Raw genomic sequence first — 21,278 nt, 5'->3', positions numbered from 1 at the left:
GCGCGGAAAGTGGGAGCCGGGGCTGAAAGCGTGGGAGATTTCGGAGATTTCCGAGGTTTCGGAGATTTGGGGAGATATCGGAGATAGGTCGGAGATGGTGGAGATTTCCACCCTCCGCCAGCCCCGGGGTGGGGACCCCACGGCGTGACCCTCCCGCCGGTCTGCAGCTGGCTCCCTTCCTCCTCCTCCTCCTCCTCCTCCTCCTCGCCTTGAGCTGTGCTGCTGAGGGACTGCAGCTCCCGTGGATCAGGAGGAGATTTAGGTCAAGCGCTCGACTGAGTCGAAACAGCCATCTGTGTGCGGAGGAAGCGGCCACCCAGAGCCCCGGAGCGGCTGCCCCACCGGCGTCCCGCGCCCTCCCGGCCGGCACGCAGAGCCACCTTTGTCTGCAGCGAGCAAATAAACGGGGGAACAAATAATCACCCCTTCCCCCGCGCACCGCTTTCCTTCGCCCTCTGCTTCCATCGTCCTCCACCTCTGCCCGTTGGCATCGCTGGCAAGCGAAGGGGAAACCTGCCAGGGCGCGGGGCCGAGGTCGCGGTGCCCCGCTGCGGGACGCGGTGCGGTGCGAGGCCGGAGCCGATCGCAGTGCCGTGTGCGGGTGGGAGCGGCGGTGCTGGCGGTGCGCCCGGCTCTGGGGCTCGTGGGTTCCTGCAGGAACAGGGTGGAGCGGGAGGAGCTGGAGGAGCTGGTGTCATCCCGGCCGCAGCGCTGGAGAGGGCGGGGGTGCAGAGCCGCCCCCCGCGTGCCTCAGTTTCCCCCACGGGGGGGAGCGGCTGGGAGACGCGTGCGGTTTGCAGGCAGTGCTCCCAACCCCCCCCCCCCGGGCTGGGGGCGGCCCCGAGCTCTCCTGCTCCCCACCTGCACGCTTCTTCTCGCTTTCTCTGTTTCCTTCCGGAGCTTTTTTGCTCACCGGTGTTTCCCGGCGCACACACCCAGCGTGCGGGGAGAGGAAACGGCACCAGGGAGGCCGGGGGGGCTCCCAGCCCTGCGCGCTGCAGCTGTGGGGGGTTGGGGGGGGGTCCCGGCCCCTCGCACCCCTCCACAAGGAGCTTTGCCCAGCCCTGCCGCCCATTCATCCAGCCGCGTTCGTGGGGATGAAACGTGGGGTGAGCAGTGGGGTTTTTGGAGGCGGTGATTTTGCCAGGGTGCGAGCCGGAGCGCGTGGTGCCGCGCAGCGCACAGCAGGAGGAGCAGAGCTGCGAGCTCAGCCTCTCCTCCTCCCTCCTCCCTTCGCTCTCGCACCGCAGCCACGTGCAGCCACCAGCAGGGCCACGCGGCGGCGCGGGGCGGTGCGGAGACAAGGCGTGTGGGTGCGGGGTGGGCTCCGACCGGGGGTCCCGTCCTCATCTCCCCACGGCCCCGCGCCCCCCGGGGGTGTCGGAGGGGGCTGGTGGATGCTGGGAGTTCGGCGGTTCTTTATGGTCTCGGAGGGCTCCATTAATTCTTTAAATATCCAGCCTTTCCAGGTGGGTTTTGTTGAAAATTAATTTCCGGAGCTATTTTAATTTTGCTGTATTTAATTTGCTGTTTATTTTAATTAATTAACGTCGGGAAAATCTCTTCTCCCGAAGCATTCCGCAGCCGGCTGGGGTAGAGGTGAGAGCAGGGGGTGCCGGGGGAGCACCCACCCCATCCCCAAAGCACCCACCTGTCCCTGCAGCACCCACGAGGCCACAGCCCGGCACTGCGTGGCAGGAGGGGACGGGCAGCGCCAGGCTGTGTGGTGCAGCCGAGCACCGTGGGTATGGATACGGGGAGGTGGTGAGTCGAGACCCTGCCCAGCTCCATCCCTGGCCCTGGGGGCTTGCTGCTGGCTCCCCCGGGATGGTTGGAATGGTTGGGATGGTTGAGATGGTTGCTGTTGTCTGGGAGGTGGGTTGGGTGCAGCTTGCTGCTGCTTTTCTCCCTTCCGTTCTCACTGCCCGCCCTGGCGGTGCGATGTTGGGGCACCCATTGTGTGGCTCTGTGGCCTTGCTGTGCCAAACGGCACCGTGATGCTTCCAGAGCCCCCTGGTGTGTTGGGATGTGGGGCAGGGCTCTGCCTCGCGCTGAGCATCCCACACCCGGCCAACCCTGCTGGGAAGAGCAGTGCTGGGGCGGCTGAACCCCGTGCCAAGGCCGGGAGGGGGGGGTGGGAAGGGGGGGGGCGGGGAGGGGGGAAGGGACCGAGCCGCCTTCCTCCAGATCAAGGCCTCTGGTCTCTTGCATGTCTAGACACTGCCACACACACCTAATGTGGTTCTTGGCAGCGGCTGCGCTGCTCTCCCGAGGTTAATTGCTGCGCACAGCAGTGCAGCACATCGCCGGGCTGTGCTCTGCCCTGGGGACACCCGTGGGCCGCAGGGCCCCGCGCCCACCCCCAACCCCCCCCGGGGGTGCCAGGGAGATGGGAGGGGTGCACGGGGCCGCACGCAGCAGGGCGGCTGGGATGCAGGGGTGAGGAGGAGCGGGGATGGCTGTGGGATGGGGCTGGAGAACGTGCGCAGAGCAGAGAAGAGTTAACAGCCCCGGGAGATGCCGCACGGCCTCTCCCTGCTCACAGCCTCGTGGTCTTGGCAAGGCGGCCGGGTAGATAAGGGGAAGCGCGACGGGGGGAGCCGGACAAAGGCAGAGCCTTATTCAGCCTGCGTGGCCGGATCCAGGCTCCGGAACGGGAGCTGCAGAGCAGGGCCTGGGGTGGGGAGGGCCATTCATCCTGCAGCTGAGCATCTGCTGCGAGCATTGGGTGCGCCGGGGGGGTGCTGGCACCCCGAGATGTGACACACAGGCCCTGCACGGGAGCTCAGGATGGATGGAAACCGGACAGAACCCGCGTCCTTCTGCGTGTGCTGTGTGCAGAGCAGCTCCTTCCCAGCTCCGTGGCACCGCTTTTGATGTCTGGCAGTGCAAAAGTGGGGATGGGAAGCGGTGGTGTCACCCAAAGGCACACGGAGGGAGGGGGAAGCAATGTTGGTGGGTGGAGAGATCCCCTGGTGCTTCTTCCCCTGCAGTGCCCAGCCCTGGGACCTGCCCTGCATGGCATCCCTGGGGAACCGGGCGAAGGTTTCATTCCGAGCTGTGTTTTGGTTTGGGGTTTCGTCATGTTTTCATGGCAGGGAATTTCCGTTCCTAACCAAAGATGAGGGGAAAAAAAAAAAAAAAAAAGAAAGAAAGAAGAAGAAAAAAAAACCTGCCTTGAATTTTGGCCAAAAAAATGGGATGTTTCCATTCTTGTTTTGGCTTTTGGCAGCCCCAAACTGCAGCCAATGGAAGAAACTGTCTTTGTGGAAATGCTGCTGGCCTCCTTTGCGTGCGCCACGGCCGTGGCACAGCCCTTTCCTGCCCCTGTGGCCAAGCAGTGTGGGGTGTCAGGGGGGGTTTGGGTTGGGGGGGGGGGGTTTGCAGAGGGAGAAACTCACAGGGAGCACGAGAAGGAGCGCAAACCTCCCCGAGCAGCGCAGGGAACTGTTCTGTTTGGGTCCAGCTCTCTCCTCCCCACAGCTCTGCTGAATCCGCCTCGCGTTGCTCTCTGCCTGTTCTGCAAAGGACATTGCCATGAGAACGGGATCTTTGTTTGGTGGGGAGCATCGACATGAAGCAGGCGAGCGGCTGCAAGGACACCGGTGGCACGGAGCGCGCGGTTCCCACTTGTCCTTGCAGTGGTTGCTCTCTCCTCCCCAGCTGGCGATGGAGCCACGTTTTGCTGTGCATCGCCGTGCATCACCTCCCCTCCCGGCGCAGGCGTTCCCTTGCCGCCCTGCTCCGTGCTCCGGCTTTCGGGGTCCCTCTTGGGTGGGATTTGCAGAAGCAGCAGCCTCTGCAGTGCTTAAACGAGGTTGCTTTTTTTCCCCTCCCAATCCGTGCTAGGAAGAATTACAGTAGCCCAGGCATCTGTTCTGGCAGAGCCCAGCTAAAGAGCTTGTCCTGGGCTTGGCAACCCAGGCAGCGCAGCCGGCAGCTCGTCCAAGGGCAGCCTTGGCGGATGCAGAGCAGTGGGTTGACATTGCAGGAGGAAGAGGAGCCCTGCAGTGCCGGCCCCGTGCCCCTCTCCTCCTGCCATGGTGGTACTGGCTGGGTGATGGGCTGCGGGGAGCTGCCCACCCCCACGGGCACTGTGCTGCGGTGCGAGGGCTCAGCGGATGCGGCTGTCTATGGGGAGTGGGAATGGGGGGTGAGGCTGGGCGCTTGGCTGTCGGGCTGCCAGCTGCCCCCAGCTGGGCATGGATGGTGGGGGCTGGAACAGCCTCCCCTGCTCGGAGGGCAGGGTTTGGCCCACTTGTGTGCATGCTGAGGGCACGGAGGAAGGCTTGTGCCGTGCTCTGTGCGTGCCTGAGGCAGAGGGAGAGCCAGGAGCCGAGGGGCTGGGGGACAGGCGTGGGTCCCAGAGAGCTCTAGGGGACCCACGGGGCTCCTCGGCGCTGCGGTGACACCCAGACCTGCATCACCTTTTGGTGCCGTTCCCCACTGCAGTTATATTTCATGCTGTGGACGCGGTGACAGCATGGGGCTGAATCCCCGGCACCGCACACCCCCTGCCCCGCCGTGCCCCCCCTCCGTGCCCAGGCCTGCGAGCACAACTGCGGCGCGGGTAATTAGCAGTAAATCTCCGTCTCTGCTAATCAGCCGAAGGGAGCTGGGCTTGGCGGCGGCTCTCCTGCAGCACAGGGGAGGGTCGGGGTCGGAGCAGCCTTCGCAGAGCTGCGGTGTTTGCAGCCGGCGCGCAGCGCTGCACCGTGTCACCGTGTCACCGCGTTGGCTGCAGCATCTTCGGCCCCGGAGCGGCTCCGGCAGGGCAGAGCAGAGCCGGGCGCGGAGCTGGAGCGTGGCAACCGCAGATGGGATCGTTAGCGGTGCTAAAATCACCCGGCCCCTATTAAAAACCCGGCGCAGCACCGCGAGCGCGCCGCACCGATTCCCTCCGCGATGTTTCCTGCCCTTCATCCCAGCCAGGGCAGGGCGGAGCGCCCGTCGGAACCCCGCGTCTCCCGGCCCGTGTTCCCCCCTCCCCCCCCCCACGGCACGGATTCTGCCTCCCTTGCACCGACCCCGCGGGGTTCCCCCCCCCCACCACAGCGCAGGGCGCACCCCAGCCCGGCCTCCGCGCCGCAATCCCTGCGATTTCCTATTTCTCTCTCCTGTTTGCTTTCTGAACTGCAGTAACCACAAGAGGGAAGTTGCAGAGCGGTGCACCGGGAAGGGGAGCGGAGAGGAGCAGCACCGCATCGCCACCGGGGGCTGCGGGCACCCCGTTCCCACGCCCGAGCCCCCCGCAGCCCCTTCCCCGCACCCCTGCGCTCAATGTGGCCGTGCGTGGGGGGCCGGGTCGAAGCCACCGGAGGGGCTCGGGCCCCCCAGCGCCGATCGATCGCTTTTCTCGCTCCCTTTCTCTCTCTTTCTCTTTCTCTCTCTCTCTCTCTCTCTTTTTTTTTTTTTTTTTTTCTGTTTGTTTGCAGCCGCTTGAGGGCTCTTGTGATGAATCCAGCCTGGACAGATTTCAAGAGCAGCTGAAACGCAGCCCGTTGTGGGGGTGGGAGTGGGAGGTTAGCAGGGCCCGGTCAGCACCAGAATGCAAAATGGTGCAGCGCACCGCGGGGACCGCAGAGGGGACAGCACCGCGTCCCCAAAGCTGTTGGCACGGTGCGACGCAGCGGGGCCGCGGCGCGGGGCCGGGCTCGGCTCCAAGCATCCCATAATATGACAGCCGCCCGATGGCCTCGGCGAGGTCACACCTGCGCGGGGCTCCAGGTGCCGTCCGTCGGGGAGAGGGCGGCCTTCGAGCGCCGTGAAATGGCGGATCTGTAATAAAACGAGGAAGGGGCGGAGGGAACCCTTCCAAAAAACAGCGGGAGCCGCAGAAAGGGGGAAAGGAGCGCGAGCGTCGCCCCGAGCCCCGGCGGCACCCAGCCGGCTGCCAGCAACGGCACCCGAAGGGGGACCCGCGGCCGCACCCAGGGGAGAGAGAGGCCAAAAGGCAGAGCCTCGGCTGCGGCGGTGCTGCCATGGTGCTGGGCGCTGTGCTGGGCGCTGTGCTGGGCGCTGTGCTGGGCGCTGTGCTGGGCGCTGCGCCGCGATCCGTGCAGCTGCGGGGCCGGGAGGCGGCAGGGCGCCTGCGCGCGTGCACGGGTGTGCGTACGAGTGTGTTGCGCACGCAGGAGGAATAATTAGTTCCTACTCCGGCACTTCTCACTCAAAGTGCTTTTTAAAAGCCTCCATTCATTAGGCTGCACGGCTCCCCTGGGGTGCCGTGTCCTGGTTCTCTCCCCGCTCCGGCTCCCCGCCACCCTTCCCCGGTGCCAAAATGGGGGTCCTGAGACGGGGAGCTCCGGCGGCGCTGGGAAAGCCCAGGTGGGGCTGCGGGGCCGATGGCTGCACGTGGGTGTCCGTGGGGTGGGACGGCTCCCGGCACCGCCGCGTTGCTGTGAAGTTCTCCGTAGGGCCGAGCCGGGAGATGGGAAGGAGAGCGAGGAGGGGAGGCGGCTCGGCGGGGTCACCGCCGCCTCCCTGTGCCACTGACCGCAGCAGCGCACGGCGAGGCCGCCAAGCGGAGCGTGGCACTGCGTGTCCCCAACACCCGCCGCGATTTGGGCTCCCGAGGTGGGAGCGTGGGGGATGTCAGAGTGCGCCGTGTCCCCGAAGCACGGTGTGTGCGTGTGCCCGCCGGCTGGGGGGTGGCAGGCGCTGGCGGAGGGCCCCAGTGCAAACCCTAACCTTATTTTCCCAGGTCCGACGCCAGTTTCCATGGAAACAGCCGGGAGCAGAAACGGGAACCAGAATCCAGAAACGCGAAGCCTCGAGCTCCCCGCTCGCCTTCCTGGATTCCTGCTCCCAGCAGCCCTGGGATGTGGGATTTGGGACGTGGGGGGTGGCCCGGGGGGTTGGGGGGGGGCGGCTCTGGGTTCAGGGTGCCGCCGTGGGGCGCAACGTGGGGCAGAGTGCCGGCGACGCGCGGCGCCCGGGCGGTGATGTGCAGCACTGGGTGCAGGCAGGCTGGGACGACAGCTGTGCACATCTGCACGTCGGGGCGTCGCACGCCGCTGCACCCACGTGTGCACCGTGTGGCTGCAGAGCTCGGCGGCGCTGCATTGCTGTTCTGTGCTGCTGGCACACGGGGGGACCCCGAGACCGCAGGCGCCGAGCGTCCCCTGGAGCCGCCGGCCGAGCGCCGTGGGGCGCTGCAGGCACAGCCAGCACTGTGCTCTGGGGGGGCTCCGGGGGGCGCATCCCCCTCACGCCGTGCTGCGCCGAGGGCTTGGGAAGCACAGAGCTGCCCGGGGCTGATGGCACCTCGTGGGCATCGCTGCGTCCCCGGGGGGCGTCCCGAAGGGTGGCTGAGCTCTGCCCTGCTGCCCGCAGGGTGGGACGGTGACACTGCACGGCTGCATCCCCCCCGCCCGGCCCGACACCATTGTGTGTGCACGCCGTAATGCATCATTTACAGACGGACAGGTATTAAGATACATTATGGATAACTCGCAGAGAGAGACGCTATTAATAATACAGACACATACAGAGGGAAGAAAGTGCACACTTGATTTCCATGCTGCTACCAGGAGTTGTGAGGCTGCTCTGGCTGCCTCTTCCCACACGTGACTGCAACACAGTGGGTAGCTGACAGCCCAGAGAGCCTGGCTCGGGGCCAGGAAAAAGCAGAAAACACAATGTCTGTGCATATCCTCTCTCTTAAAATAACACTCCAACACCGTCTGAGACGAATTAAAATAAGATCAGGAGCGGTCTCGCGGAGAGAGGGAGACAGAGGGAAAGGCAGGAGGGGAACGGCCAGGGCTGGGCTGCTCAGCGCCGTCACCGCCAGCGAGGGGAGGGAGGAGGGGGCTCACTTCGCAGGAGTTGAAAATAAAAAGGGAGAGAAGGAGCGGCGAGCAGAGAGCAAATCCCCGGCGGCTGCGGGGAGGGGAGAGATTCCTGTGCCGTCGTGTGCGCGGGATGTCCAGCACATGTCTGTCCTTTGGAGGGGAGCCTTGGCAGGGCGGGGGATGCAGCCTGCATGATGGAGAGCATCAGGAATTTCCTGCAGCTGAGGAACACACCAACGAGCAGAGTGCAAGGGAGAGCGGAGGGGAGCGGGGTGCCGGGGGGAGCGGGGCGGGCAGCGGGCAGGGGGCTGCGGGCGCGGGGCTGGGGGGGGGGGACGGTGCTGGATGGGGGGGGTTCCATCTGCGTTGCATTGGGTTGGGGGTTTTTCTTCTTTTCCGTTGGCTGTTGGGAAGCTGATGGTGCCCTGCGGAGCAGCCCCGCCGCCCTGCCCTCCCCTCCCAGCGCGGCTTCGGGATATTTTGGGGCTTTTACGTCTTTCCTCCCTTCTTTCCCCCCCGGTTCTCTGGCGCGGCGCCGGGGGACGCGGGGTCGACGACGTTGGGGCGTGAGGACGGGGCTGCATCCCGCATCCCACATCCTATTTGCCACATCCCGCATCCCCCTGTCTCGTACCCCGTACCCCGCATCCCCCATCCCACGGGCTCAGATCTGGGGATCGGGGCGCACTCGGGGACAGCAAAAGCGACCGTCACACGTGCACGCAGTTTGCAGAGGAGCTCTTCTTCGCTCTCCCTCCTCTTCCTCTCGGGTCGGGTTCACTCCGTCCCGGTGAGGCACTGCGGCCAGGTGCAGACTGACCTCTCCCTCCCGCAGCCCCCCCGCAGCCATCCAGCCCGGCTCGCACTCCCTGGGGACGCTGTGGGGCCGGAGGGGAGGAGAGATCAGAGGGGGCATCGAGCACTGCCGGAGCCAGGTAGCCAGAAGGTCGCACTGAAAATCTGGAAGTGGAGTTCGTAGCTCGGCAGAGCGCTGCGGAGCTGCCTTGCTTTAGGGCAGAGAGGAGAGGGAGGAGGAGGAGGAGAAGGAGGAAGGTGCAGCGCGGGACAGAGCGGTGTCCCCGCTGTGGGTGCGCGGCTCTGGGCGTTCCTGTGCCCCATAGCGGTGCTGTTTCTGGCTGCGCTCTGCAGAGCGTTCCTAACGAAGCGGACGGGGGGCACTGGGGAAAGGGAGGGGGGTAAAGGGGGGGGATGCGGAGCGCTGAGCATCACCGGCTTCTTCCCGTCTGCATCCATTCCGTGCCACGCGGCCCCCCCGGCCCGGGGTGAGCCGTGACCCCACACCTGACGGGGCTGCGGGGCCTGGGGCTGCGCTGAGCTCATTAGCGGGCTCCAGCCTCCCCAGCGCAGGGGTCAGGGAGCGCAGCCCGGGGCAGGGGGGCACGGGGGGCTCGGGGCCGCGGGCGCTTTGTGTGGGCCGCTCCGGGGGCCCCCCCGGCCCTCCTGGCCCGGCACGGATGAGCTCTCCGGCCCTTTGCGTGACGGGAATCCGTCCCGGCCCCACTGCCGGCCCTTTGATCTCCAGCACCGGGGCCATGGGTTGCGTGGAGCGGCCCCGGTGCCCCCACCGTGGGACTCGGTGTCACCTTACCCGGGTGCGAACCGCGCGCTCGCCCCAAGCGTGGAGTATCTCATTAGCCATCTGCTAATTGTCCCCTCTGCAAAGTCACTCCGCGGGGGGATGAAGAGGGGAGGGGGATCGGTTCTGCCCGCGTTCCCCGCGCCCCCTCCCCGCTGCCCGCTCTCCCTGTGCCGCTTTGCAGGGCGGGCTGCGGCGAGCCCGAGCCTGGCATCTGCCGAATGTCACCTTACCCAGGCAGCCCGTGCTTCCCTGTCTCCATACCAACCGTTCTGCTCCAGCCACCTGCGGGGGGGGGGGGGGGGGGGGGAGGGAGGGTTGGGAGGATGGCAGGGAGCGCCTTTGGGGCGGAGGCGAGCTCTGTGCGCGCTCACAGCCTCCCCACAACTCTTCCCCCATCCCCAGCGGTGCCGTATCCCGTGCTATAAATCCGCTCCGTGCTCCTTGACCCGACCCGAGGCACGTGGGATGTGCGTGGGACACGGGCTCGACCCCAAAGCGCATTCCTGCTCTGCGTGCCTCAGTTTCCCCGCTCCCCCAACCCCGTCCCGCCGCCCCCCCGCACCCCGCTGAGCCCCAGCGCAGCTGCAGCCTTGGGGGTTTGCTCATCTCTCTCCCCCCCCCCCCCCGACCCGCGCGGCCGGGGCCCCTTCCAGCAGCTCTGCACATTTTCCCGGACTGTCCCTTCTTCCCTGCGAGCAGATGTTCGCTGCTTCTCCCCCCACCCTCCTCCGACCCTCCACCCCCCCTCCGCACGGCTGCAGCCATTGGGACGTCGCCGGCCGCGTCCCGCAGCCGAGCGCCGGCGCTTCGGGGTCGGGGACGGCAAACGGTGCGGCGCTCAGCCCCGAAGCGCGGCGAGGCCCCGGGCCGCACGGCGGAACGGAGCGGGATTCCAACGTGTGCGTGCGGGGCGCTGCCTCGGGGCCGGGCTGAGGCGTCGGGATCGTGTGGATTTGGGGTCCCCAGGATGTGGGATGCTGCAGCTTTTGGGATCCTGAGGATTTTGGATCCTGGAGCTTTTGGGAATCCAAGGATTGGGATGCAACAGCTTTTGGGATCATGAGGATTTGGGATGCTGGAGCATTTGGGATCCTGGAGCATTTGGGATCCTGAGGATTTGGGATCCTGGAGCACTTGGGGATCCCAAGGGTTTGGGATGCTGGAAGATTTTGGGGTCCTGAGGATTTGAAACCCAGGAGGATTTGAGATGCTGGAACATTTGAGGATTTTGGAGCATTTGGGATTCTGGAATGTTTGGGGACCCTGAGGATTTGGGATCCTGGAGGATTTGGGATGCTGCAGTATTTGGGGATCGCAAGGATTTAGGATGCTGGAGTATTTTGGGGTCCTGAGGATTTGAGATGCTGGAACATTTGAGGATTTTGGAGCATTTGGGATTCTGGAATGTTTGGGGACCCTGAGGATTTGGGATCCTGGAGGATTTGGGATGCTGCAGTATTTGGGGATCGCAAGGATTTAGGATGCTGGAGTATTTTGGGGTCCTGAGGATTTGAGACCTGGGAGGATTTGGGATCCTGGAGCATTTGAGGATGCAAGGGATTTGGGATGTTTTAGCATTTGGGATGCTGGAAGATTTGGGAACCTGAGGATTTGGGACCCTGGAAGATTTGGGATGCTGGATCATTCAGGATGCTGGAGTATTTGGGGATCCCAAGGATTTGGGATCCTGGAGGATTTGGGATGCTGGAACATTTGGGGTGCTGGAGCATTTCGGAGGCTGCTGGAGCCTTCAGGGGGATGCTGGAACATCCAGGGAAATGCTGGAGCATTTGGGATGCTGCACGATTTGGGGTGGCATTGCGCTGTTTGGGGACGCCGCTCTGTGTGGGTGACGCTGGGGGGATTGAGGGAACCTTGAGGCATTTGGGATGCTGAAGTTCTTGGGGGATGCTGAAGTTTTGGGGGGATGCTGTGCTATTTGGGGGCTGCTGGAGCACGCGGGTGGTGCTGCAATATTGGGGATGCGCGGTGCTGCTCTGCACTCTGTGCCAAGGGTGGCTGGAGGGGACTGGGGGGAGGAGGGGGTGTGCACAGCCCTCGTGTGAGCACACGTGTGTGCAAGGCTCCGGCTGAGCCATGTGGCCGTGCAGTGGGACGGATGGACGGACAGATGGACGGATGGACGCGTCCCTCCTGGCCTGGAATTTCCCCCCGGCGCCTGAAGGAGGGACAGGAGCGAATTGACCTTCTCACCCCTTTTCCTATGGGGGGGCTGGGATCAGGGGCTGCTTCCTGCTCCGTCTCTCTCAGCACGGGTTCCATCCTGCTCTCGGAGGGGGGGGGGGACCCGTCTTAGGGGCTCTGCTCCGGCCCCATCTCCCTGCACCCCCCCCCCCCTCCCCTTCCTCATCCCCTCTCCCCATCTCAGCCTCCGGGCGCAGCGCCGCGCGGGGAGGAAGGTGGAAAATCGCTGGGAGGAAGGAGCCGAAGGCGGGAGTGATAAATATTGAAAGGGTGGGATTTCGATGTAGGCTGCAACAGCTGTGCTGGTTACAGTGTCACACTATCTCTCCACAGGTTTACTGACCCATTTCCATTCACACGGCTGCCAGTATCTTAGCAACTGCAACAGTCCCCCAAGAACAGGCGTATTGCCTGCTATTAGCGACTGCTGCAACTGTGTCAAGGTTAGCTCTCTCCTCCAGCCCTGCGGGGTCTGCAGGCTGCCCACCGCCCCACCGGGCTGTGCTGGGACCCCCCCTCCCTGCAGGCACCCCCCCTCTGGGCGCCCCCCTCAGCACAGCCCCCAGTGAGGGTGAGGTTGGGGGTCCCGTGGGTGGGCGCTGGGGTGGCTTTTGTGGGGAAACTGAGGCGCAGATGAGAATCTCCATCCCTGCATCGGGGCGCGTGGGTGCAGAGCCAGCCTGCTCCTTCTTGGCACCCCCAGGCCCCGCATCTTGCTGTGCCCCTCCTGCCCACCGCACAGCGGGGGAAACTGAGGCAGGACCCCCCCAGAACCCAGCTCTGCGTGCTGGGACACCTGGGGTGCAGCCGGACCCCCCTCCCCCTCCCACCCCCCCGGCAGTGCTGCAGACAGCAGGCTCCACGCGAGCGCAGCCGCGGGGACGGCGGAGAGGGAAGCCACAAAAATGATTTAAGGGGCTGGCGGGATTGATTTATTAAGAACAATTAAAAGCGCTAAATACGCTTAGCTCAGCCAGACGCCGAGCAGAGAGCCTGGGGGGGGGCGGGGGGAGCGGGGGGGAAGAGACCTGTCTGATGTATCCGGAGGGTGAGGCTGGCAGCAGGGGGGGGGGGACCGGGTGGCACCGGCAGGATGGAGCAGACGGGGAGGGAGCAGAGTGCTGGGGGCTGGCGGCGTCCTGGGGCTCAGCATCCCCCTGCTGGATGTGCCCACGGGGATGGGTTTGCACCCAGAGCTGCACTTGCAGCCAGGGGTGGGTTTGCACCCAGGGATTTGGCACCCATCGATGAGTTTGCACCCAAGGATGGGTTTGCTTTCAGGGATTTTGCACCCAGTGCTGGGTTTGCATCCAATGATGGGTTCACACCCGGGACCGGGTTTGCACCTGAGGTTTGCGTGCGCTGGGGTGCGAGGAGGCAGGAGATCCCCAAGCAGTGCTGAAGATGAGGCAGTGCTTCCAGCCACTGCTGGCTGCGGGATGCCCAGTGCGCCCAGTGAGCTGCACTGGAGAGGCCTGCAGCGCTGACCTGGCACGCAGGGATGGAGCGGGGAGCATTGCAGCAGTGTATGACCCAAGGCTCAGGAAACCCCAGCCTGTAGTACGAGGGGATGGAAGAATCCCCGTGCTGCAGGGACCTGCCCAGGGCGCCCATCCCTGTAGCTGTGTGCGGTGGGAATGCAGCTTTGTCCCCATTCCTGTGTCCCCCCACCTATGGATGCTTACCAAGGTGCTCATCCCTGCCGTGAGCCGACCTTGGGGACAGCAGGGTGGGGTGGCATGGTGGGGGTGGCATTTTTTTGGGAGGGGGTGGTGACTGTGGTGTTTTCCCATCCCAGCAGCGAGGTGCAGGGCTCACCCAAGGCACCCCCCATAGAGCTGCACCCCTTGGCTGGAGGGCTGGGATGCAGCCCTGTCCCACCTGCTGCTCACCACCGCTCTCCTCCTCAGCCCTGCACTGCTGCACATCCAGAGCCCACGTGCCCAAACCACAGACGCCCCCTGGGGGGTTGGGAGGGGGGGGCCAGCAGTGACCCCACGAGCTGCTTGGAGAGCTGCCACCGAACCCCACATCCCCAGCCAAACCCCCACATCCCCAACCTCACTCAGGTGACAGCCGCTCCCTGCGGCATCGCTCCGGCTGCCCAAGGGTTAACGAGACTTTGCTGCTCCTGCAGACAATTAGTGACATCTCTGCTGACAGCAGCACACTGAGCTGCCCGCCGCCTCCCCCCGCCTTTGCCCGCGCCCCCCGCACCCCACCATCGCCCGGCCTTCGCCCCGCGCCCCGCCGGCTGTTTGGGCTGCGGCACAACCGCAATCCGGCGCAGCAGCAGCTCCCCTCGCTGCCCTCTGACCCGCTGTTGCTGTGGAAACTGCATCCGACATAGGATTATGGTGCCTCAATTTGCAGGCTCCAAAGTCTTCCCCCCCCCCCCCTCCCGGAAAGCCAGACCGTGGAGAGGGGGGGGACTGGATTTATACCCCCCTCTCCGATCCCCCCCTGCACCAGACACGCACAGACAGTCCAAAAAAGGAGGCGCTCGGGGTTGGGAGCTCAGGGCTGGGTGATGGAGGAGAGTGGCGTGCCGTGATGGTGCCAAAGGTGCTGTGGCATCGCCGTGAGGCTGTCGGTTCCCCCCTCTGGTACCCATGAGCATCACCTCCCCACATTCCTCATCCCCACATCCCCCAGCCCTTCCACCCCAATCCCTGCATCCCCCATGCCTGCATCCCTTCATCCCGCATCCACGTATCCCCTATCCCCGTGTCCCCCATCCCCACATCCCCCAGCCCTTAATTCCCCATCCCTGCACCCCCTATCCCCACATCCCCCATCCTCACATCCCCCATCCCCACACTCCCCATCCCTCCATCCTCCATCCCTCTGTCCCTTATCCCCACATCCTCCATCCCTGCACCTCCCATCCATTCATCCCCCATTCAACCCTTAATTCCACATCCTTGCATCCCCCATCCCTATGTCCCACATCCCCACTATCCCTGCATCCCCCATCCCTACGTTCCCCATCCCTTCGTCCCCCATCCCAGTATCTCTCATCCCTGCATCCTCCATCCCCGCATCCCCCATCCCCCGTCCCTCCATCCCCCATCCTTCCATCCCCCATCCCCACAGCCCCCATCCCTGCATCCCAAGGGTTTGGGGTACCAGGAGATGAGCCACACAGAGCCCCTCTGCCAGCTTCCCTCAAAACACCCCGAGGAAAGAGATTGGCCCCAAGGGCCCGGCCCCAACCCTGTGTCCCCCACACCTTTGGGGTGGCACCCAGCGGAGTTGGGCTCCCAGCACCCCATGGCGCCCCATTGGGGCGGCAGGGATGGATGGGTGCTCGTCCCCCCGGGTTTGGGGGAAGGGGTGCGTGGGGGAGAGCGCAGCCCGTTTTGGGAGCTCTGTGGGCTGCGTTTGTGTCTCAGCATCTCTCCCTGCCACCCGGGGAGGTAGGAGCTGAATTAATCGCGATCAATTAGTGCTGCTTGCAGTCACCGGTCCCTCCCTGCGCCAGCTTTGTGCCGGCACGGGGGGCCGGGGGGGGGGGGAGGGGACCCTCCACACCCAGCGTTCGCCCCATGGTCGGGGACAGGGACACGTGGGGACAGCAGAGCGAGCCGTGGGGACGCTTTGGAACGCGGCCACGGGTGCTTTCGGAGGGGGCGGCGATGCGTGGGGACGCGTGGGTCCCTCACAGCCCCACTGCTGCCAGCCCCATAGCGGGGCGGCGGGGGTCCGGATCCTGCAGTATACTGCAGCAAACGCCCTGCAATCTGCATCCGAATGAGTCCCACCTTCCTTCCCCCGCAACGTGCTGCCCTGGGCTACAGCTAATCTATTGTGCGCTGGGCTGCAGCCAGCACAAGCTGCAATACAGTAAATCCTTCTGCAGTATCCTGCAAGGGGACCGAGCCCAGCCGCAGCCGCTGCTCCTCCCAGACAAAGCCGGGGGCCCACGCAGGGCCGGGGCGCAGCGCTGCGCCCTCACCGGGGATGGGGACGTGGGGTGGCATCGGGTGTCACCGTGCTGGTGAGAACTCGGCCACCTCCGCTGGGGTGGGAAGTTCCCCAGGGACTTTTGGAGGGACTTTCGGCCCTGTGGGATGTCCCCGCGTCGCTGCAGTCCCCCCGGGCCGTAATGCAGGGCTCGGCGTTCCCGCTCTGCGCCTCAGTTTCCCCACCGGGATGGGCTCCCCGTGCTGCTCGCCCTCCTCCTGCCCCGTGCCCGTGGTTTTGGTGCGGGTTTTGCCGTCGGTGCCCACGGTGCCGTTGTTGTTACTGGGATGGTGTGGGGCTCTGCGGCTGTGCCGGACCCGTCTTTGGAGAGCGAGGCATCCTTCAAAGGGAAGGAGCTCCGTCACCGCCCCACAGCAGCTGCGTTCTCCTCAATTAGAAGAGGTAATGAAGCAATTTATGGGCATCTACAAAGTGATGTGTGAGTGACAGGCTGTGTACGATCCGCGCCGGGGCTCTGCCGGCAAGTTGCGTTCTTCCAATTTTAATGGAATGCTCCCAGTGAATGTGCGGGGGGGTGGGGGGGGCACACGTGGATGGAGGTGTGTGAGGTGTGATGCTCAGAGCCCCTCAGGATGAGGAGCAGGGTGCCCCATTCCCATCCTTGGGGGGCTCAGCCCCACGGCACGACCCTAACCTTGACCCTGACCCCGTGCCACCCCTCTGTCCCAGTCCCTGGGTGGGGTGGCACTGGGACGCGGGGCCCCGCGCAGGCGCTCTGTGGGGGTTCCTTATGCACCCAGGCACAGCTTGGGGGCGTCACCCCACTCCCTGCCTCAGTTTCCCCCCCCCCCACAGACCCCAGCCCTGCGCCCTCAGTGCTGATGCTCTGATTTTACAAGGACGAGCCGCCTTAGTGCTGAGAAGGCTCGAAAAGCGATCGTAATCATCATCATCATCAAAGGGTTAATTGCATTTTAGGGTCACCTGCTGCGCTCAGAGCCCGGCCCAGAGGAGTACAGCCGGCAGCTGGGCCTTGGGCAAGGGGGGGTCCCCACGCATTGGGTGCTGCCTGGGCGCCCAGCAGGGTGCAGGGAGGGAGGGTGCACCTCTGTGCTCATACCTGCGTGCCCCCGTGTCGCACGTTGGTGTGCCTGTGTGCACCTGTGCGCCTGTCCTGTGCCACGCGCAGCCCCGCTGCCGTCCCCCTGCGTCCCGCTTCCAGCTCTGCCCCGCACTGCCCCACATCTCCCAGGAAACGGGAACCCACCGCCAGGAGCTTCCGCTCCTCTGTGCCTCCGAAAGAAAAAAAAAAAAAAGAAAAGAAAAACCTTCAGAGAGAAAAATAAAAAGAAGAAACACCACCCCGCCACCAGCGCGGCCGTAAATCCTGCCCGGCCCTCTGCCTTTCTTGTCTGGCCAGTTTCTAAAATTGGCCGAGGGAGGCAACTGGCGGCTCTCCCCCCCTCCCCCCCCCACCCCGTTATGGACCCCCGGCCCCACCGGGGCCGCACACACCTGGCTGCTCCCCGTGGGGCCGCGGGGGGGCGGCGGGGTGACCCGGCACACCTGGCTCCCTGCCTCCCCCCGTGGAGCCGAGCGCTCGGGGCTCCGCAGCGCCACGGGGCGTGCGGGTGGGTGCGGGTGGGTGCGGGCGTCCCGCCGCCCTCTGGGTCCCGTCCGGTGCCCCCCGGCCCCTCGCGGCCCCCCTCGTGCTGCGGGCGGCCCCCGGGCCCGGTGCTGGGGGACATCGGCCGTGCCGCCCGAGCCCTGGGCGCGGGCACGCGTCCATCTGGCGCCTTCCAAATGTTGCCGGCCTCGCAGCATCCCGGCCCCGCTCGCCGTTAACCCGCAACGCTCCGCGGCCCCGCAGCTGCGTGGGGGATATGGGGGGGGGGGGGGGGGGTGAGAGGGAGAAGGGGGAGTTCTGTCCCCCAAAGCCCTCGCCGAGGCCGCGGGGTTTCCGCGAAGGTGGCGCGGTGTGATTTGACCCGGCGTGGCCGGGCGCGGGGCAGGGACCGTGAGTCATGCTGGGCTATAAGCGGGAGCGCGGGGGGGCGGGAGGGGGGCACGGGCGGCACGCGGGGCGGGGGGCGCGCGGAGCTGCGTGGCACCGGGATGGCGCCGCGTGGGGTCACGCCTGCGGAACCCCGGCTGCAGCACCCGGCACCCAAAGGCCGGGGGTTGGGGTGTCCCCGTCACCCCCCCCCCGTTGGGCAGGGGGCCGAGGGAGGGGGGCCGGGCCGGCTGCTGCCTCCCGCGCCGGCTCAGCGGGGCGGGGGAACAAAGCTGGCACCGAGGGAAGCGGCTAAATTTAGCCCGTTTCCCTGCGAGCGCTGAACCGCGGCGCTCGGCTCCAGCCGGCCGAGGTGCCACCGTCGCTGTCGTCCATCTGTCGAGAGCCACACGTCCCCAGACCCCCCCCAACACCACCCCTCGGAACCCATCCCCCGCCCCAGCGCGGCCCCCCCCGGGCTGGAGAGGGGAGTGGGACCCCTACGGGGTGAAGAGTGGGGGGCAGAAGGATGGGGTGCGAGGAGCGCTGCGCCCGGGCTGGGGGATGCCGTCGGGGTTTGGCAGTCGGGGAGGGATCCTGGGGCTCCCGGGAGGGGGCAGGGGATGCGTGCAGTGCGGTGTCAAACCTGTAGGGCACGGGGAGAGGGTTTGTTACGGGGGAATGGTCGTCGTAGGGAGGTGGGTGGGGAGGGGGTCTGCGCTGCAGGAGCCCCCCGTGCCATGGCCAGGAGAAGGGCTGTGTCCCCAAGGCTGCGTCCCCCCAGTCCTGTGTCACCCCAGCAGTGTGGGCTGTGCCATCTGTGCCCACAGGCTCCCTGCCTCCCCTCCAGCCCCAAGATCTCGGAGATGGTTTGGCACAGGGATTTTCCCACCGTGCCTTGCAGCAGCAGGGTGTGGTTGGGGGCTGCCAGCAGCCGCAGGTACCCAGCGCTTCTGTCCTGTGGGTCCCAGAGCCCCCCACGTTCTCGAGGCCCCCAGGATGCCTCATGCAGGGCTTCCCCCTGTCCCGTCCCACGGCTCCGTGCTGCCTGTGCCCCCCCAGCAGCCAAACCCTTTGTGGTGGTTCCCTCTCCCTCCCACAGCATCACCGGCCCTGTGATGGGGGGAGCATTCCCTGCCAGCCCCCTGCCTTGGGGGTGCCCCAAAACCCCTCTGCTCCGGTGCCCTACAGAAATGAGGACGGGCAGTGGAGCAGCTCCCTGGACCCGTTACCTAAGATGAAACACAGGCAGCATCTGCTCTGTCTCCTCATTACCAATGGAGGGGGTGAAACCGAGGGGGGGGGAGTGGGAAGGAACAGCATTGCACGTCCGTAGGAGCGCCAACCCCCCAGCATCCCCAGTCTGAACCCATCACTGGTGGCGCTGGGGATGCTCTATGGGGTTATGGGGTGTGGGAGCCGTGTGCTTTGGGGAAGGGGCTGTGATGGCATTGGGGTTGGAGTGGGGTGAAGTGGGGTCTGCCTGACCCCCCCGTGGTGCTGGATGGGGGGGGGGGCTGGCCGGGGAACACGGAAACCCTCAGCAAGCGCCTGCCAGGAAGCTGTCACTGGAGGGGATTTTCCATTGGTGTCAGCAGGAGCAGGATGGGCTGGGGGGGGATGTGTAGGGCGGGGGGGGGGCTGGGTGTGTGTGAGAGAGCAGTGCGAGTGTGAGAGCGTGCGAGGGATGGGGGCAAAAGGGGGGAGGGGGGACAGAGGATGGGCGCCCCTGTGGTGTGTGTGCAAGGGGGGGAGCCCCCTCTGTGTGTGTGTGCAAGGGAGAGGCAGAGCCCAGGGCTGTGCAGGGTGTGTGTGCAAGAGTCTGTGAGTGCAATGGGGGGCACATCCCCAGAGCCCCACGTCTGTGTGTGTGCAAAGCCCCCAGCACGTCGTGCGTGGGGCAGACGTGACCCCCAGCGTGCAAAGCGCGTCCCCGTGTCCCTCTGGGATGGGGGGGGGCGGGGGGGGGAGTGGATTTGGGGCCAGCGCTGCCCACCCTGCTGAGAGATGTGGGGCCGCCGCGTCCCCATCTGTGTGGCGGTCCCCTCCCGTCTCCCGGTGGCATCTCCGGCCCCACCCCGACATCTGGGTGGCCTCAGAGCCGGGCAGCAGCCCACGTCCGCGTCCTGCGGGGCCGCAGCGCTGCCAACAGAGCCCTTCTGGGAGGGTCTGGGCGCCGGCAGCCCCCGGAGGGGGGCGGTGGAGGGGGTGAGGGGGGGGGCAGGAGGGACGCGGCCCCCCCCCTCCCCCCCGCTGCCACCTCTCCCACCCCACGGCCGTGCCACCCTGCCCGCAGCCTGAGCCGAGCCCGAAACCGTTAAACTAATTAAAGCTTTGCAGCAGCGGGATTAAGGCCGGGCAGGGGAGGTGGCAGCCCAGGTAGTCGATTAGTTCACCAGGCGCGGATATTGGATTTCTGCGCGGCGAGTCAGCAGTCTTCGGGGGCTGTTATCTTTGCGAGGCTCCAGGGGTCAGGAGGTGGATGCAGGGGTGGCTGTGAGTCCCCCCCCCCTTGCTCTCTATCCCCCCCCCCCCCTCCCCTTCGCCCGCCGCAGCGCCGCTCCCATCCATCTCTCTCCCTCCATCCCTCCTCTCTTGTGTGGTCTCGGATGGTGTTTTGTAACCAGCACAAGGAAAAAAAAAAAAAAAAAAAAGGGGAAAAAAAAAAAAAAAAAAGAAGGAAAGCGGCCCTACCCCTGGCTAGCAACCCAGGAATGGCGAAGTCCAGAGCGCCTAATGCGAAACATGTGGCAGCTGCCTGGGGCTGAGCAGAGGAGGTGAAAGTGAGCGCGGCGGCGCGGCGAGCATCGCGACCCGGTGCTGCTGGGGGCTGCCGGGCGCTGCCCGGCCCCACGGCTCGGGGTGGGGGGCTGCAGGTGGGTTTGTGGAGTGGGCGCTGCGTGGGGGGCAGCGCTTCGTCACCGGCCGCGCGGCCCAGGGCAGGAGAGCAGCGCGGGGCGGTGCGGGGCTGACGGTGCGCGTCCTCGTGTGCCAGGGCGTGCCGGCGTGGGGAGGGCCGTGCGCCCCTATAGGTCTGGGTACCCCGCGGAGCCCTCGTCGGCACCCGGGGCGCAGAGCGGGGGATGTGCGGTGGGGACGCGGGATGGGGACGTGGGACGGGGTCGCGGGACGCGGCTGTGCCCCGTTCTCCCCGCGGAGCCGTGCGCAGCGTGTGCGGCGAGGACCGGCTCCCAGCGGCTGTTCTGGAAAACCTCCTGTTTGCTTCCTTCCTGCCTGACTCCCCTCCAACTGCTCTCAGCTCCGGGCACATTAGCAGATTCATCAGAGACTCGACCGGTCTTTCTAGCACATATTTTCCTGCTCCACATTGCCCTCGGTGTAACTCTACACCCGGCAGCAACAGGGGCGCGTTTCTGCGGGGCTGCGCCCGGTGCCAGCGCCGCTGCGCCCGCGGGAGAGCGGGGAGACGGGGGGGGGCTGAGGACAGCCTGACAGGTTTGAATTCTCCTTCCCTGCCTTGTTGATAAGTTGTCACGCTAATCCAGACACCGGGAACAGCCTGGATCACGGCGAGCCGGGTGTGTGTGTGTGCGTGTGTGTGCGCTGGGGGAGGGAGGGAGCAGGCAGAGCTTCACGCAGGGCTGTGGCACACGGCACCGTGCCGGGGGGCTGCGCCTGCACCAGGGGTCCCCGACCACCGGCGTCATGGGAGCTGCAGGAACAGCACGGATCCGTGCAAATCCACGCACCCTCACCCAGACCCACACAAGGAGATGTCCCACCCCGCGTGGACAGA

The sequence above is a fragment of the Tetrao urogallus genome, assembly GCF_951394365.1.
Source record: "Tetrao urogallus genome assembly, chromosome: 23".
Lineage (NCBI taxonomy): Eukaryota > Metazoa > Chordata > Aves > Galliformes > Phasianidae > Tetrao > Tetrao urogallus.
Note: the sequence above shows the minus strand (reverse complement) of the source record.